This window comes from Cucurbita maxima, unplaced genomic scaffold (genome assembly GCF_002738345.1).
Source record: "Cucurbita maxima cultivar Rimu unplaced genomic scaffold, Cmax_1.0 Cma_Scf00452, whole genome shotgun sequence".
Lineage (NCBI taxonomy): Eukaryota > Viridiplantae > Streptophyta > Magnoliopsida > Cucurbitales > Cucurbitaceae > Cucurbita > Cucurbita maxima.
The window spans coordinates 1-6,647 of record NW_019272468.1 but is presented as its reverse complement, the minus strand read 5'-3'; the positions used below and the strand labels follow the sequence as shown (position 1 = coordinate 6,647).

The 6,647-nt window shown below is 35.9% G+C and overlaps 1 non-coding gene across 1 annotated transcript; it reads right to left on the bottom strand.

The window, feature by feature from the left end:
* Window positions 1-346: 346 nt before the first annotated feature.
* On the bottom strand, window positions 347-418 carry TRNAQ-CUG. The gene has a single exon. It is a non-coding gene; the product is annotated as a tRNA-Gln (tRNA).
* Between the last annotated feature and the right edge of the window lie 6,229 nt (window positions 419-6,647).

Sequence of the window (6,647 nt, the reverse complement as noted above, 5' to 3'; positions counted from 1 at the left end):
CAAATTTGCATGAACATGCAAACATGACTCTATAAATAGAGTGATCATGATACATGTACAAAATCCCTCCCCAGTTTAAGTCACTCACCGAATTCCACAATCCCGTTCTAAAAGTGCCTAAGATCCAAATTGCTTCCGCATGTGTTATATATATCTAATAGAGTTTCAACACATTAAAATCAATTACTTTAATAAAGGTAAAGTTGAGTTTTATATTGCATAAATACTTTATATATATCTAATAGAGTTTCTAACCCATTAAAATCAATTTCTTTAATAAATGTAAAGTTGAGTTTTATATCTAGTATGTATGTGACTTTTACTTTTAAGTAGAGAAATATAGAAAAGGTCCCACCGAGATTTGAACTCGGGTTACTGGATTCAGAGTCCAATGTCCTAACCACTAGACCATGGGACCACAAATTTTTCAAGATTTGTTCGTCATAAATCTATTAAGTCTTGGATAATTGCAACAAAGAGGGGTATCTATTTTGATACAGCATGGAGATGCAAAATCTATCTTCCCAACAAGGGACTTATTCTGCAAACAACAATGTCTGCAAATAAAATGTTCATATTACTTGCAAGACTCATGCGGCAACCCGCCACTTGCTTCCAAACAATTATAGAAGACAACATTTATATTTGGCACCGCAGATATGGGCATCTATGTTTCAAAGGTTTGAGAACATTGCAACATAAACAAATGGTTAGAGAGTTACCCCAGTTGAAAACATCGTCTAAAATATGCATTGATTGCATGGTGGGAAAGCAACATAGGGATGCATTTCCAAAGAGAAGTTTATGGAGAACAAGACAAAGGCTGTAACTGGTACATGCAGATGTCTGTGAATCCATCAAAACTATTTCCAACAGTAATAAGAGGTATTTTATAAGTTTTATTGATGATTACCGTCGCAATGTGTGAATATAGTTTCTTGCTGAAAAAAATCTTATTGATAAAGAAATTGGAGATTTTGTTCGTTGTCTACCCATAGATAGGGATGGAGAGTACACCTCTCACGAGTTCAATAGTTTTTGTAAAATTAATGGTATCAGTAGAAAACTGCAGCTACACTCACCAATAAAATAGTATAGCAAGTCTAGCAGAGTGCAAGAATAGAACAATCATGAATATGATTAGAAGTATATAATCAGAGAAAAAGTTCCAAAGAATTTGTGGCCAGAAGCAGTAAACTGGACATTGCACGTGCTCAATAGAAGTCTAAAGTGGTAGTGAAAAATATGACTTCAGAGGAGGCTTGGAGTGGCACAAAACCTAATACTAATTATTTTTGAGTTTTTGGATACATTGACCGTGTTCATGTATCAGACGATAAGAAAAAGAAGTTAGATGATAAAAAAATTTCAGTGTGTGCTACTAGGGATGAGTGAAGAGTCTCAAACATATAGACTCTATGATCTAGTGTCCAAGAAGATAATTGCAAGCAGAGAGGTGATTTTTGAAGAAAACAAATGTTGGAATTGGGGTAAAAATAACGAAGAAGTTAGACTTGATACCCACGAATGGAAAGATAGTAATATAGAAGGAAGCGAACATGATCAAAGTGAGGAAGAATCTGAAGAGGAGGTGATAGTAGACGAAGAAGAAGGGGAAGCTAATATATCTTCCAATGAGCCATCTAAATCAAATTTTTCAACATCTGAAGAAAGCACACCCGAAGTGAGAAATAGAAGAGCATCATTATGGATGGAGATTATGTGAGCAAGGGAGAATTTTCTGAAGAAGCTGAGCCCGACAATTTAGTTCTATTAACCTCAACTACAAATTCGACTACCATTGAAGAAGCTGTTCAAAGTTCAAAATGGTGAGTTACAATGGACTTGGAGATAGAAGCCATCGAACGAAATGAGACTTGGGAGTTGACAGATTTTCCTAGAGGAATGAAGAAGATTGGAGTAAAGTGGGTTTTCAAAATCAAACTCAACGAAAATGAGGAAGTTGACAGTATAAGGCTACGTTTGTAGCATAAAGTTATGCACGACAACATGGTATAGACTATTCCAAGGAATTTGCACTGTGGCTAGGTGGGATAGTATTCGAATGATAATTGCTTTAGCAGCCCGGAATAGTGGGAACGCGTATCAGCTTGACGTGAAAAGGGCTTTCTTTTATGGAGAGTTAAAAGAAGCCAACTTTCGAGCAACCACAAGGTTATGAGAAAAAATGTCAAGAATACAAGGTATACAAATTGATGAAGACATTATATGGTCTTAAAAAAGCCCTACGTGCATGATTTAGTCGACTTTAAGAACACTTTATCGAAGAAGGATTTGAGAGGTGCAACTGTGACCTTACTTTATTCATACAAACAGGAGATAGAGGTAAAATTTTGATTGTTAGACTATATGTTGACGATCTAGTTTTTACTAGTAATGATGAGAGCATGTTTGTTAAGTTCATGAATTTTATGAAACTTCAATTTGAAATGACAGATTTGGGAAAAAATGAAATATTTTCTAGGGGTAGAGATTTTACAAAATCTTGAAGACATTTATATTAGTTAGAGAAAGTATGCAAAAGAAGTTTTGGACTAATAGTTTGAAAAACCATGTTGTTCCTGCGGTTAGACTCACACCGGATGAATTTAATGTATCTAATTGCAACAAGGTTGGATTTATTGTATGTAGTGTCTCTCATTTGTAAATTCGTGGCCAAGAAGATAATTGCAAATAGAGAGTTGATTTTTGAAGAAAACAAATGTTGGAATTAGGGTAAAAATAACGAATAAGTTAGACTCGATACCCACGAATGGAAAGATAGTAATATAGAAGGAAGAGAACATGATCAAAGTTGGGAAGAATCTGAAGAGGCGATTATAGTAGAAGAAGAAGAAGGGGAAGCTAATATATCTTCCAATGAGCCATCTAAATCAAATTTTTCAACATCTGAAGAAAGCACACCCGAAGTGAGGAATAGAAGAGCACCATTATGGATGGAGATTATGCGAGCAAGGGAGAATTTTCTGAAGAAGCTGAGCCCGACAATTTAGTTCTATTAACCTCAACTACAGATTCGACTACCTTTGAAGAAGCTGTTCAAAGTTCAAAATGGTGAGTTACAATGAACTTGGAGATAGAAGCCATCAAACGAAATGAGTCTTGGTAGTTGACAGATTTTCCTAGAGGAATGAAGAAGATTGGAGTAAAGTGGGTTTTCAAAATCAAACTCAACGAAAATGGGGAAGTTGACAGTATAAGGCTACGTTTGTAGCAAAAAGTTATGCACGACAACATGGTATAGACTATTCCAAGGCATTTGCACTGTGGCTAGGTGGGATAGTATTCGAATGATAATTGCTTTAGCAGCTCGGAATAGTGGGAACGCGTATCAGCTTGTTAAAGATTGTTATACTAGAGCTTTTCTCTAGGGTTGAAATGGCTACCATTTCTTTAGGATGATCATTCCTCTAATAATGTTAGGACCATTAGGAATTTATGGTGTCCACTTCTCTAGGAATTTGTGGCTTCCGACAATGTGGGTGTACACTAACCTACCGTCAGACCCATTGGTATGTATATGAGCTCACGTAGTGGGTCCATGTATGTATATGTGGTGTGAATAGAGAAGTACTACACATCAAACTTTACTCGAACTTGAAGTAGAGAATAAAGTCATGATGTCTTATGAAAAGATAGGTCGTACCATGATTGTATGTGATTGCATTTTAATTAAAACCTAACACAGTAAACTAATCAACATTTTTACTTATAGTCACTATCACATTAAAATTTTCAAAGCTTTTGAAAAAAAAAATTCAAAATCAAATACATTTTTCTTACCTTTCTCTAAAATGTTGACCCAATGTGATCAATAAAAAAAGTTAGCATTTTAATCAATTATAAATTGCAAATTGGCTCGTACAATATTAAGTTCATTATAAGGGCTTCGCTTTGATTTGATATCCTACCATTCTTAAATATAGTACCCAAGCTTGTTGTAGCCATGATCGAGAGCCCAATAACTCTAAATCTTTGTCTCGATGTTTATCCATTAGATCATCAACAGTAGTATTTATTTCTCTTTTAATACGACCGAGAGAAGTTAATAAAAGAATCGTTTCGACACATTTACACTTCAAGAGTAAAAAATTCTACCGATTATATCGTTTGTTTAAACGTTCTTTCTCTCATTACACATTCCACACAATGAAGAAAACGTCCTAACAATAAAGAAGAAAAAGAACCAAGGAAGAGGTGACTATTTTCAAGAGCTGGTCGTATTCTCACCATTAAAGTAGAAGACATTCTACTTTTCCCAATCCGAATTGTATCAAAACTCTCTCCTCTTTCGGACAGCTTCTCCGTATCCTTAATGTTTTTCCTTCTCACTAACCTCCAAGTTAAAACTAAACCCACCAAAGCTAACCTACTATTCGTTAGCACACTGAATTAGCACAGATCAAACGACCACGTTTAGCTACTATGGGTAAGTAAACCAATAATTTTTCTTATAATATTTTAGTTATTTGAAACAATGATCGTACTCATCTCAAAATCTTTTGGAAATATCAAAATAGACTTCAAGAAAGTAACCATTTGTAGGATTGGGTCTAAAAATGTCAAACAGGGTTAAAAACTGGTATCCTTAGTCGAAAGCGCCAAACAGAAGTCGTGGAGCAAAGTCGAATAAAATTTTAGGCTCGAGATTGGGTAAGGAAGTCAGAACGTTGGATTTTCGAACCCTCTAAGATTTGAGAGTTTAGGCCCTTACGAACCAAACAAACACCATAAACGGGATTAGGGGGAGAAGGAGACTCAAAAATGGAGGAAAGAGGAGGAAAAAGGACGTCGAAATGACGTGGCTGAGGAGAGAGAGAAAGTCACCAAAAAATTCTCTAGTAATCGGGGTGAGGGAGATGAAGTCCGACCCGAGATCCAACTCACAACCAAAAACCCACAGGAAACCCTAATTGAGGTGAGGTGTCGATAAGATGAAGTCCACCTAGTCGGACCCAAACTCGAATACCTGCAACCTCATTATAGCCAAGCAACCCCATACCTAGTTTGATCTAGTAACATAAAATACAAAGCTTCAACCCAACAATGCAATCAGATACCCACTAGCAACTAGTCCAATAGTCTGGTTCCTTTGTGCTTGGCCCAAAAACACACATTCAAACCAAAAATACGCAGAACACGACCCAACCAATTATCCACTACACAAACCTGTGTGCCCACATTAACATTCAAGACTTGTGCCTCGACCCACTTCGCGACCTGCTCATGTGTGAATATCCCTCAACAACAAGGTCACTACTGCATACACCAGCCCCTTCGGCTCAGCTTCTCATAATTCTAGGCTAAAAAACGATATATTTGGCTCGATTTGACATTTTTAACACCAACCTTTACATTTTTTACCTTTCCAAATCTGATTTTTTTTAATATATGTCATTATGAGTCAGTGAATAGAGGACCCAGTGGACAGTTTCTCTAAATCATAAGATGAAGGACAGTTATGTCAAGGACGCCAATGTATTCCAGCAATGAAGGAATTAAGGAGGTTATGTATTCCAATGGTTGGGGAATTAAGGAACGAGATATTGACAAAGGCTCACAACTCATCATTTGCTATGCATTTAGGTAGTACAAAAAATCAGAGTGTCCTTGAGATTCGAGTGTAAGAGTAAACTTGAACAATACTATCTTTTGTAGAAGCTTGGAAAACCATGTCGTCGCCATTTTAAATCTCTAATGTGTTCAATTGTTTCAATAATGATAAGCTAATGTATTTTTATTTTACCTTTATTTGAGTTGTCAGAAGTGGGATCTAAATGCACACCCTCGATCCCGCATTGGTTGGAGAGGGGAATGAAGTACAACTTATAAGAGTCTTTAAACATATCTCTAGTAGACGTGATTTAAAATTGTGATTCTAACCGCGATATAATGGGAAATATGTTAAGAAATAGAAATAGAAAATAGAATTGGAAAAGTGTATGATCTTCATTCAAGTTTACCATGTTTAAATAGAAAAAAATATATAACTAACTAAATCTTGTAAATAAATAAAATACACGATTAATCAAATTTATACTAATATATCTCCAAAATATCCTGTTAATACTCAAATTTATACTAATATATCTCCAAAATATCCTCTTAATACTTCCCCTCAAGTTGGAGAGTGATCACACCCAACTTGTCCTTGATCACACCCAACTTGTCCTTCCCAACTTGTCCTTGATCACACCCAACTTGTCCTTCAAAAGGTCAAATTGCTGTCTTCCCAGAGCTTTAGTAAAAACATCTGCCAATTGCATTTTGGTCGAAATATAACACGGTTTGATGATTCCAGCTTGTAACTTTTCTCGAACTATATGACAATCTATTTAATGTGTTTCGTACGTTCGTGAAAAACTGGATTGGCTGCTATATGTAATGCTGCTTGATTATCACAATATAATAATGCTGGTTCGGACAGTGGAACATTCAAGTCTTGAAAAATGTATCTTAACCAAGTTAACCCTAAACAAGTATTTGCCATAGCTCGATCCTCGGCTTCTGCTGATGATCTGGACACATTAGTCTGCTTTTTAGACTTCCAAGAAATAATTGAATTTCCAAGGAAAATGCAGAACCCAGAAATAGACTGTCTGGAAGTTCGACAACCACCCCAGTCA